At 44.6% G+C, this 12,012-nt stretch overlaps 1 protein-coding gene across 8 annotated transcripts in view; it reads right to left on the bottom strand.

The window, feature by feature from the left end:
- The window catches only part of RAD51B (RAD51 paralog B), a 715,946-nt gene that overhangs the window by 129,751 nt on the left and 574,183 nt on the right, over positions 1 to 12,012 (bottom strand). The gene's annotated exons all lie outside the window — the stretch shown is intronic.

Genomic DNA, 12,012 nt, shown 5'->3' with positions numbered 1-12,012 from the left:
AAGGCCTGGAGTGACTGAGAGGTTGTTGCTGGAGAGGTGGGGTAGAGGAGGGTTCAGGGAGGACCCCCGAGACTTTAACTTCATTGGTAACATTTCTCTCTCTCTCTCTCTCTCTCAAATTAATCTTTTTTTAAATTTTAGAGAGGGGGCAGAGAGGGGCAGAGGAAGAGGGGAGAGAGAGAGAGAGAGGGAGAGAGAGAGAGAGAGAGAGAGAGAGAGAGAGAGAGAGAGAGAGAGAGAATTAAGTAGGCTCCACGCTGAGCTCCGAGACTAAATTGGGTCTTGATCTCACAACGCTAGGATCATGACCTGAGCTGAAATCAAGAGTCAGATGTGCTCAACCAACTGAGCCACCCAGGCACCTCTGCATTGGTAACATCTCATTTCTTAAGCTGGGTGCTGGTGCAAGGGTGCTCTTTATGCCTTTTGTACGTGTGGAATTTTCCTAATGACTTTTCAATCTCTGTGGGAAAGCTCATGGTGCGTGGAGGCTGAGGAGCTTCTTAGCTTCCTTCCCATTGTCATGGCTTGTAAGTTGCTGTTTTTTTTTATTCCCTTTGCCAAGGTCTCAGAGGCAACACCTCTACAGAAAAAGCAGGACAGAGAGCTTGACTCTCCCAGCCCTTGGGCGTGTGGTTACTGGAACCGAATGCTTCCCAACCAGGGAGGTGTGAGGAAAGAGGAATGAGTCTAAGCCCCATTTTGTGTCCTCAGGGACAGCTTACATGCCCCCTGATGGACACTGCCCCAAGTTCTTTTTCAAGTGAATTTCCCTTCAGCTACACTGTTTGCTTTTCCTGCCAGAGCATCCTGCCCCCTCCAGTGCAGCCCCGAGGAGACCCAGCCCCTGCCTTCCTGGTGTGCAGAGCTTAAAACAAGAGCCCTCTGCCCATCGGACATCCTTACCATTTCCAGCTATTGAGTGTAATCAGGTGTGCCAGGATCTGATTTCAAAGCCCAAATCCAAGGGGCTCAGAGGAATCCTTTCTCCCTGTTGCTCCAGTGGGAGACAAAGAGGATTGAACAAACAGGATATGCTGAGAGCTGCATGGACACAGCCCCGGCAAGACAGGCAGGCGGGCGGGCCGTAGGAACAGGCAGCCTGTGAGCTGGGGCGTTGGCATGTGTGGTTAATCATGCCCAAGAGAAATAAGAAGCGGGACAAAAAGAACAGACACTGCCTTTCTGGATGATGGTTCCTTATAGATAGTCACACTCTTGCGGGGTCTGGAGAGTTATAGAATCCCTACTCTACTAGAAGGTCCTGACTCTGGCCATTTACCTTGCAGTTTTTCTAGAAATTGTGGGGCAGGAGAGAAGTAGAACTCGGGGATCTACAAGCAAGTCAGGACTGATGTGGGGTGCAGTTGAGACAAGACACACTGGCTGCAGCCCAATGTTTGGGTCCTGGTGATTCTATTTGTTTCTGTCCCTGTTTCTATCTCTTTTATCCCAGGCTCTAATTGCTGGGCTTGGGAACTTCCATCTAGTAAACTCTCTCAATCATTAACTTGAAAAAGAGTCCAAAGTCATTCCAGAGAACAGAACCCTCCTTACGAGGATATTTCCTCCTCTCCTTCCTGCCCAGTTTTATATGGAAGAAATCAGAGATTAAAATAATATTTAGCAAGACCAGATTTGAAAGCAAACATAGGTCATTGAAGGCAACAAGAGTAGGAAGCAATGTGCACTGGAACCGGAGAAGCCCTGGGGATAGGCACACCCCTTCATCAGTGGCAGAACTTAATGGTATCTGCTCCCAGTTCACCATCTTTGCGAGATACTGTCACTGGTGCTTCCAATTAGAGGTACTTGGAATATTGCCTACAGGCACTTCTGGTTCTTACAGGCACCTCACATTCTGTGAATGAGGCAGGAAGCACAAATGTCCTCCAGTACACAGGGAAGTCCCACACAACTGGAGAACGATGCCAGCCTTTTACTAATAGAGCATTGGTGGAATTGGTCATTTCAGATATTCAACTCAACCTTGAGCTTCTCTGACCCAGAGTCTTTGAACATAAAACCTACAGAAAGAGGATCTGAGAGGGAGTAGCAGATTCTAAAGGACACTGTTGGTTCTAGATGAAATAAAAAGCACCTGGAAAATGAAAACCTGCATGACATCTATAGTTAATCATTGTCTCCACAGGCAACTCTGAAACGAACTCAAAAGCTTCCAAGAGAGATTTTAATCTGGCATTAAACATCAGATTTATGGAGATGCTTTCTCCTGGGGCTAAAGTTCTGGGTGCTGGAGACTCAGAGGCTGCTTCTCAGATAAAATAGTTCTGGGGATATACAAAGTTGCTTTGCCCCTATATGGTATAAGTAGCTGGCATGCTAAGAATGGCTAAGAAAGAAAATCACAGCTAAGAGTGGATATGTGGAAGGCTCAATGAACATGCTGGTTATAAATGATTTCTGTTTATGTAATGAGACAACATGATTAGAGCTTTTCCTTAGTTAAGTGACCAGAGTGGAAACTGAGTGGGGGTCCTTGGGGGGAATTCTAGCTACATTAAATGAACTAACTAGGGCCAGTTTGGGAAGGGGCAGGGGGACACCAGAAGACACCATCCAGATATCTCTTAAAGGGAGAGAGTTGATGAATCCATCATTCTACTCATAAGCAAATGATCTTCACAAAGAATTTGAATTCTAGGGAGATTGTAAGCAGAAAATTGCAATGTCTTTCAGAACTCCATTTGTAATTCAAGATGAACCACTGTTAACTCTGAGGTTACCCAGCCAGGGAGGGTGGGAAAGGCAGGCCCATTAATCAAAAGGTGGCAGGAGACCCCTCCAGGTGAGCTAACTGAAAGAAGGGAGGAGATGTGCCCAGGTGGAGGAGAGAAAACCACAAAGAAAACAAATGCCCCTTCCCTCATTTTCTGGTGTGGCCAGGAGACAGATCTGCTTGAGGGAAGCAGATGGTCTAACCCGAATTCCCTCTCAGAACCAGAGTGATTGGAGCTTGTCTGAGTAGAACTGAAATCCTTGCTCTGACATGCACTAGTCTAATGCATATGTCTAATGTTTTATGACATTAAACAAGCTAGTTAAACCTGAAATTTGGTCCCTCACTTATAAGATGGTGTTAATGGTACCTGCCTCAGAGGGTTGTTGAGGAAATAACTGATCATTTATGGATCATCCTTATTTGTGCCAGGCCTGGGATCAGAGGCTGGAGAGACAAGGGTGAAAGGGCAGACAGTTTCAGGAGATGGCTTATGGAGTGAACTGAGTACAGACACTGCCTAACATATAGTAGCTGCTCAACAAAGTCCTTACAAATTATTTCCAGCCCAGGGGTGCCTGGGTGGCTCAGTCAGTTAAGTGTCCGATTCTTGATTTTGACTCAGGTCATGATCTCATGGTTTGTGGGATGGAGCCCCACGTCAGACTCGGTGCTGACAGGGCACAGCCTGCTTGGGATTTTCCCTCTCCTCTCTCTGCCCCCCACCCCCTTTCAAAATAAATAAATAACTAAACATTAAATTTTTTTTTTCCAGCCTAAAATTACTAGTCATGCTGTGCAGAATGAAGAGAGGGTAGATGGGCAAGGCTTTGCTGAGTGGTGATGGTGCAGCTGAGACCTGAGTAACAGCAAGGATCCAGTCCTGGGGTCTGTACCCTGCCCCCTACCAACGGGGCACCTGCTGTGCACAAAGAGTTTGAGCCTGACATTACACCGCACTTTCTAGCTTCAAAAGTGACTCTACGTATTAGAACAAATGTCAGCAGTTTTCAAATTTGTTCATTGGAGCAAGAGCTATTCCATGGAGAGCCTGCAGGGATGTGAGGAGAGATTTTGAGCTCATATTCTCTTCAACTAGAGTAGTCCTTCTTTAGTTGGTTTTATATCCTGGACCTCTAAGAAAGATCCAACCTATTTATTGAGTGTCCTTAATGTGCTCGACACTGCTCTGGTGCCTGGGGCATTCGGTGAACAAATCAAAGATGCCTGGCCTCCAGAGCTCATCTTGTAGCAGAGAAGACACACCGTGAATGGTAAAAAAAAAAAAAAAAAAAAGAGTTATTTATTATGTTGCATGGTGATGAGTGCTTTGGGAAAGGAAAAGTGGAACAGGATGGGGGTAAGGAGAGTAGGCTGCAATTTACACAGATTAGGTCTCATGGACAGGTGACATTTTGGCAAAAAGTTAGAGAGGTAAGGGAGGTATGCCAATATCCGGGAAAGGAGATGAGGACATCAGCTATGGGACTGTCTGGGGAATATGATTCTCTCAAAGAGTTCAAAGTCCAAAGTCAGTGAGGTGAAGAGTGCTTGGTGACAGGAGGAATAACATGGAGAATGGGGTGGCCATAGCAGGTGAGCAGGGGAAGTAACAAGAGATAACATGGCAGGTGCTGGTGGGCACACTGAGCTCTAAGGGACAAGGGATAGACTTTGCTTTCAGTCCGAGTGAAAAGGGAGTCACTTCAGAGTTTTGAATGGAGGAATAGCATGATCTAATTTAGGTCTTATAACTGGAGAATGGGTCATTGCATTAACCCAAGATCAGACCCCTGGTGAAGGTTGGAAAACCATCCACATGCATCACATGGTCATCCCCATGGCCCCCTGGGGTGAAAACTGGGCAGATTACTTCTATGCCCATTTTACACATTGGGAAATTATGACTCAGGGAGGTCACTGGGGTTCTTTGAGGGCACACACTAGAATGTGGTGGGCTGGGGAATGAAGACCTACAGCCTCCCATGACTTGGTCTCTGATGGGTTGCTGGACATCAGGGGCTGGCTGTCCACTCCACAGTGTCCAGCTGAGTTCCTTGTGTCCTTGAGAACTGTTTTAGTGCAGACAAAAGACCACCTGGGTTTATTTGGTTTTTCAAAATTAGTATTTTATTTATTAAAGTTACACATTTAAAAAGCTCAGTTGTCCCTTAGGCTCTAAAGTTCACCTTACAAATTTTATTCTACTCTGTTTATAAATCACGGATTCTCAAGAAAAGCTTGTAATGTCCTCACATTTCAAAAGCTCCTTCCTTGCCCTATGCCTTAACAATGAACCCAATACATTCTACTTGGTACATCCCACATCATGTATTCCACAGTAAATCATGCCAGAAAGGAAGACAGAGCACTGCTGGGGGGCTGGGGTGCAGGAGGAACTGGGCCAGACATGACTAGACCCCAGGCCTGCAGGGTGGGGCAGACTTCCTGCCAGGCACCCTGTTGCTGGGCAGGACACTAGCGCAGAAGATTCAAGAGGCACCTGGATGAAGGAAGAAAAGGAAATGCTTTCTCTTCTTCTGTTCCCTGTCTCCTTTTTTACCTTTCCTCTGGAGAAAACTTTGTGAAGGCAAAGTTGCAGGTTGATGAGCAGAGGCTCAAGGGACAGATTTGCAGCATAGACCCTCCAAGCCTATCTCCCCTTCCCTCCACTATCCACCCCCCAAGTCCACCCCCCACCCACCCCCACCCCTGTCCCCCGCTCCAGTGTATCTCTGCTTTTCTAACTCCTCTGCCCTCCCTTTGCTTCTCAGGACTCCAGTCTTTCCCTATCACTCTCCCTCCCGCTGTCTTCCTCCTCTCCCCTCCCTTCTTTGGGCCTTGGGAGCTCTCTGCCCTCCCCGCTCCTAGCTCGTCCTTCCAAACCCACACTCTTTGTTGCTGAATTCAAGGTTCTCAATACAATAAAGCTTTGATGATTGGCCCCGATTGAGAAGGAATGTCAGCTTAAATTAATGAAGGGTCTGAATAATAGAATTTTAAAGCAAAGTTTAGTTGCTTTCACATAGTAAGACATCCTTTCCAGGGAGAAAACTGTGCATTCAAATGCAGTAAAAGCTAATGCTGAGAAATGGGGCAATATGTCTTAGATTCTTTTAAATGCTTTAACAGAAAGGACCGTCTATAATTGGCATATACTTTCTTTGTATCTGAGTGTTTTTGCTCCTAAAACCTTTCATTTTTAGCGACCAACATTTATTTTTATCACTGAGATTTTACCGGGTTTCTCACCGATCTACCAGTTTCAACTCCTGAATTCTTTATGATAGGAGACATTTCCACATGGAAACTCTCTAAAATTTTTTGCTTTTCAATTTCGTGAGCAATACATGAACACATTCTTGTTTACAAAAAAAATAAAACCTTAGAAATAATAATAAATGAAAGTCTTATAAATAATAAAAGGATTTGTGTCCCAGTTTACATCACTTTAAGGCGGTAACAGTGTGTGATCTATAACAAATTATCCTGCACAAAAATCCCTTTTCAGGGGTCCTATCCAAAAGGGAACCATCTATATCTAACTGGGTCTTGCTTTCTTGCAACAATATGGCATCCATCCCTGAGGTGGGGAAAGCCCTGAGCTCTCCCATTTGGTACCACTATGCCTCATTCCATTCCCTTTCGGTACTGCCACATCCCACCCCTGAAAGGAACACTCACCAAGATGAAACGAACACAGCAAATGTTAACAATGATTGAATCTAGATAAGGGTACTTGAGTGTTTATTATGCTATTTTCTCTGCTTTTATGAATGTTTAAAAATTCACAATAAAAAAAAAAAAAAAAAGAAAAAAGAAAAACTCACCAAATGCTAAGAATAGCAAAATAGCCAAATAATCCTTGGAAGAAAAAAAAAAAGGACTGGTTCTAGTTAATGCTATCCTCTTCTTTATAGGGATCCCAGCCTGGCATTGAGCAAGACTGAGCCTCACTTATAGGTACAGTTACAAAAGAAGTACATGGTGAATTTCTTAGCAACGTGCACACGTTTGTAAGCCCATCACACATATTCTCTTTTCCCCTGGGGGATAGGTTGTCCCCATTTTACAAATGAGGAAACCAAAAGGTTTGGTGTCACTACCTAATAATGCTGGCTCAGTTTCTGTTTTCTTACGAGGCAGCAGGAATTGTTCTAGGCACCTATATGTATTAACTAATTTTATTGTTATGACAACTCGGAGTTACGTGTGTAACTTGCTCAAGATTGTAAAGCTAGTAAGAAGTGGGCTGAAATTTGAACCCAAGCAGTGTACTCATGAGCCCGAGCTCTTAAATACCTACATCCTCATGTGATGACATTACAGATGTCTTTCCAGTAGTCCGAGAGTGGAAATCTGGCAGCCTCCAGGGTTCACTCAGACTGCAAATGTGCTGATTTGGCCCACACAGCATTTTACAATTTTTGAATTAATTGCCATAATTTAAAGATTTATTTAAAGAAAGACTTCATCTGAAAATCCAGATTTCTTGTTCCCTTGAAAAATCAGACATGCTGGCAACTTTAGGCTGGCATCCCACGAGGTAATAATTGGCTGGATGGAACTGAGTATATACTGCCCCTTTAGGTAGGGCACACTCTTTCCAGTTTGTCACATTCCCCACTACTCCCTGTTATTGCACCTGGCCTCTTTTTGCAGCTCTGTTACCTAACATGAGCATTTGAGTTTGTAACCACTGCGCTGTAAAAATATACAACCCCAAGGAAGTAGAATGCAATGTCCACCCTGGTGGCATCAACATACTACCTAAGTCATATATTCACCCATCTGTCTATCCACCCAGCCATCTCTTAATGTTTCCAAATGTCCATCTTTTGGCTCTGCCTGTCTTAGGCACCCTCCCTACCTAGCTTAGCCATTCTCAAACTCACTGTACAGAGTCACATCTGCCATTTCTTGGTCAATATCTACTCTTCTCCCACTCAGAAGGGCAGCGTCAGAGGATGGGAGATGATCTGCTGAGGAAAAGTTATGGCGGCTGTAATGGACTTAACTGTGTCCAACCCCCCACCCCATACCACCAAATTCGTATGTTCAAGTCCTAACTCCCAATATGAATGTGCCTGGAGATGGGCCTTTAAAGGGAGGTAATTAGGGTTAAATGAGGTCATAAGAACAGAATCCTAATCCAAGAAAGCTGGTGTCATAAGAAGAGGAAGAGACACTAGGAGTGCACACATATGAAGGACCACGTGAAGACAAAGTGAGAAAGGGCCTCTGCAAATCCAAGAGAGAGAGGTCTCAGGAGAAACCAAACTGACTGTCACCTTGATCTTAGACTTCCAGTCTCCAGAACTATGAGAAAATACATTTCTGTTCTTTAAACTATTCTGTGGTATTCTGTGATGGCAGCCTTAGGAGACAAATACAGCAGGAAACTATTTTTCACGTGTCCTCCGCTTACCCTTCCACCTACCAAGCCCCCATCTTTTTTTCCCCCTACATAATTACCTGACACCCAAAGCCATTTGGGTTAGTTACTAAGAGAAGTTGTCAGCAATCCCAGTTAAGAAGGTCTATTATTCCTCCACTGGTGTAAACACAACCATCAGAATGGGCTGGGAGCATGGGGAAAGTGCTGGGAAGATGCCACTAAAGAATTCTGTCAGTGAGATGCAGTCAGGACATTTCACTAAATCTCATGTACCTGAAATAGGGAGATATTGCCTGAAGTGCAAGCATAAGGAGACTCTGGAGCGGTGATGTAGACATGGAAAGTATTAGTAAAACCTAAAGCGGCTTAAGGAACATTGAGAGCTAGTTGGCTGGTTTTAGCAAGCTGGGTTTTTTTCTGGACAGTCTGAGTCCAGTTTAAACAGTGATGGTCAGAACAATTACTGTAAAATTGGCTTCATCTTAAGCCTTCCTATGGGTTTCCTCCAGGTGTTCTAGTTAGAGAGACTTCTGTTATTAACACAAAGATAGGTGGTTGCTGATTAACCCCAGAAGGGCCCAGAGGACTGGGAGAAAGCCAAACTGGCTTATGCTCCACATTTGCATCGGCTTTCAAGCTGTTGGACTGGTAATGACTGTGCAGTTGGACGGTGGTATTGGAGAGAGAGGCTGGACAAACCCCAGATGGGTTTTCAGATCCCAGGGGACAGACAATGGCAATAGATTTCAACCTCAGATTCTAAATGGAATGAACAGAGATCTGGAAGTAATCCAGAGGAACTGGCTCTAGAATCCCACAGCAGCAGGTTTAGAAACATCATCAGAACTACCTTCCTCACCAGCATAGGCTCCTAGAAACACTGCAATTTTAGTCAGTAGATAAGAATTTGAACGAGGTTTGATGAATGATTTGATCCAAACTGGCATACCCAGAGCTCAGTAAAGGGCAGGGAAATACAGGGTTGTTTAGACTTGCCTCTAATTCACTTCTAGCCTCACTTCCACTGAAAAGAATACAGAGATACTGAAATTTGAATGTAGATGTTTGGGGTTGGCCTTTTAACCCTCTGATGAAGCATAAAGGCAATGGTCTCTAAGGAATAAAAGGCATAATTCAATTTTCCTCCTAGTCCTGTCCTTGATGTGTGAATTCAGACAAAGCATAATTGCTCTGACTCACTTAAACCAGGGCAACACCACACAAGACCAAGCCTCCAAAAATATCACGTAGGTTTGTGAAAAATGCCACCACTGAAGAGCTTTGGAGATCTTGGGAGAACACAATCGGCAAAGACCTTATCTACACAGACTCCACCCCTTGTGTTCTAAAACTTAGTTTGAAAGTAAATTGCTTGGGACTTGAGATTCAAGAATCTGGGACCAGGGCTCCATGAAGCCTGAGGGCGGGGGCCTAGGGAAATGCACGCGTCTGGGATGGGAACTAAGGATGCTTGCAGGGGTCAGAAAAAAGCTCTTCAAGATTAGCATGGCTAGACTGTCTTCCTGCTCTGCTCCATCGGGGTCCCTCCATGGAAGTTTCTCATGTTTCTACTGATGTTTGATTTTGGGAAAAGGGAAATTGTTCCAAAGATCAGAAGAAGAAAGGTACTTTGGTTCCACGATGGGAACAGGTTTTTCTTTAGCTAAGTAAGAAAGGGTTTTATTTTCATTCCTCCTTCCACACCTTCCACAGTCTTCCATATATTCTCAAATACATTTTAAGAGATCTTTCTTCCCACTCACTAGTCCTACACCTCTGTGATTGGGCACTTCAACAGGCTGAGAAGCTGGATACTGGATCAGGTGTTGGGGGATGAGAAGTAATGGGGGCTTAGGCTGTGACTGGAGATTAGGTCTACAGTGATGAAACCAGGGACCGGGGGGCAGGGCGGGGGGAAGGAAGAAGCCAGAGAGAATGAGTATCCTTGCAGCACTCCTGTTAAGGGTTCAAAGAGCACACTAGGGCCCATCCAGTCCTCGTCCCCTCACAGATCCTCTAAAGGAAGCTGCCATGCCCCCACCTTCTGCTATTAGGTAGCTATATTTATAGCTCTTCCCTCAGCCCACAGCTGACTGGCTGGCTAACGACCAATGATGTTATCTGGGACAGAACAGTAAGGCAAGCCTGAGCCAATGAGATTGTCTCTTAGGAATTTCAACTAGAAATACCAAGGTAAAAAGCCAATGGGAACTGAAGTTGAAAGGCTGAGGTATATATGGGGGAGCTTAAGAGCCCAGGATGAGCCACATGCAAGTTGAAGTCTTTCCTAAGCAGAACTACAGTCTGTAGAGTATGTCTGCTGGGAGAGGGTACCTCAGGCAGAAATACAGAGGGAAGCAGAGACTCTGAGCTAATAAGTCCCCAGGGCTGCTTCTGCTCCTAAAGGCTTTCCAATCCCAGGCCATCTATACCCTTAAAAATACCTTTTCCTTTTTAACTGAGGTAACTGAGACTCTTCGCAATGAAGAGAGCCCAACTATAACAGTTTGTATGAGTTCCATGTAGGTAAGCTGAAACTGAATTACCTGAAGACTTTTGCTTTGGGGAGAATGAGTAGTCTGGTTCCCTTAGCAAACATGGCTACTGCCATTCCTTATTTGGAAGCATCTTGTGTACTTGAGATGAGGTTTTAGGCAGGCAGGAAATAGTATGTCCTAAATTCTCCCTTTGTTCTTATGATGTCGGGGTAGGCCAAGACTATGTTTGAATCCTGAAGAAAGGAGGTCTTGCCATCTACAAAAAGTGGGCTTGTCTGGGAAAGTTAAGTCCTTGTAAAGTTACTAAGATACAAGCCTACAAATCTCTTAGAAGGAAGCTTTAAAACCATGACTTTTTAGCTACTTAAAAGGAGCAAAGAAGTGTCCAGCCATGTTGGTTCACTAGTGAGATCTCGTGAATCATTTCTCATCTCCAATTTCAGGGCTTAGGAGGGCTAAACTGGAAGGAAAGCTGAGAGCAGCCCTTGTCAATATGAAACCCCATCTATTATGTCCACAGCCTGTTGGAAATGTCCCCCGGCAAGGCTGCCATCAGCACTTGACTGAAAACACATGGAAACAGCCCACTCAGAGCAGGAATTCATTATTGGAAGAATAATAAGGGAAAGTTTTTTTTTTCTTCTCCTCTCTCTCTCTCTCTCTCTCTCTCTCTCTCTGCTGGGAGAGCTGCTTTCTGGAAAAGTCACAGGGCTTAGAGGGAATTTGAATCATGTCTGGTAATAAGAGGAGGAATGGAAGAGAAAGGGCACATTTCCAGAAGTTCTTTCATATGAAGCATGATGGTTCTGGGCAACTCAAAATTAGTTGTTCCATCTTAGATGTATTACTGAAATCAGGCCATGACTCTCTTTAACCCCTTAGCCTTTCCTGGAGTTATTAGTGTCTGATAGCTCCATGGGGAAAGTACCTAGAGTTAACTGGTTTTCTGTGGCTACACCTCTTTCAAAATGGTTGCCTGTAGACAAAAATGCCTGTAGACTAGAAAACTATTTGGTTTTCTTTCCTCAACACTAACCCATAAGTCTTCAATATGTGCTGGGTGATCTAAAGGAAAGGTATATACAAGGCATGAGTGTGAAAGGAGATAAGTGCCAGCTCACTGGCTATAGCATTATGTGGCAGGCATTATAAGTGTTCACTAATATCTAGTCCTCCTTCTCTTCCAAATACAGAGGAGTTCTGTACTTCCCACCTTCTTGCAGCTGGGCTTGGATGCATGACTGCTTGGCCATGAGAGCAGAAGTGATGGGTGCCATTTCTTGGGGGAAGCACTTAATTGCTAGGGCACAACCCTTCTCTCTCTTCCCCTACTGTGGCAATTGTGGAAGTACATGTTGACACTGAGATGGGATACT

Source organism: Acinonyx jubatus, chromosome B3 (assembly GCF_027475565.1).
Source record: "Acinonyx jubatus isolate Ajub_Pintada_27869175 chromosome B3, VMU_Ajub_asm_v1.0, whole genome shotgun sequence".
Classification (NCBI taxonomy): Eukaryota; Metazoa; Chordata; class Mammalia; order Carnivora; family Felidae; genus Acinonyx; species Acinonyx jubatus.
Note: the sequence above shows the minus strand (reverse complement) of the source record. Positions and strands in the feature narration are given on the sequence as shown.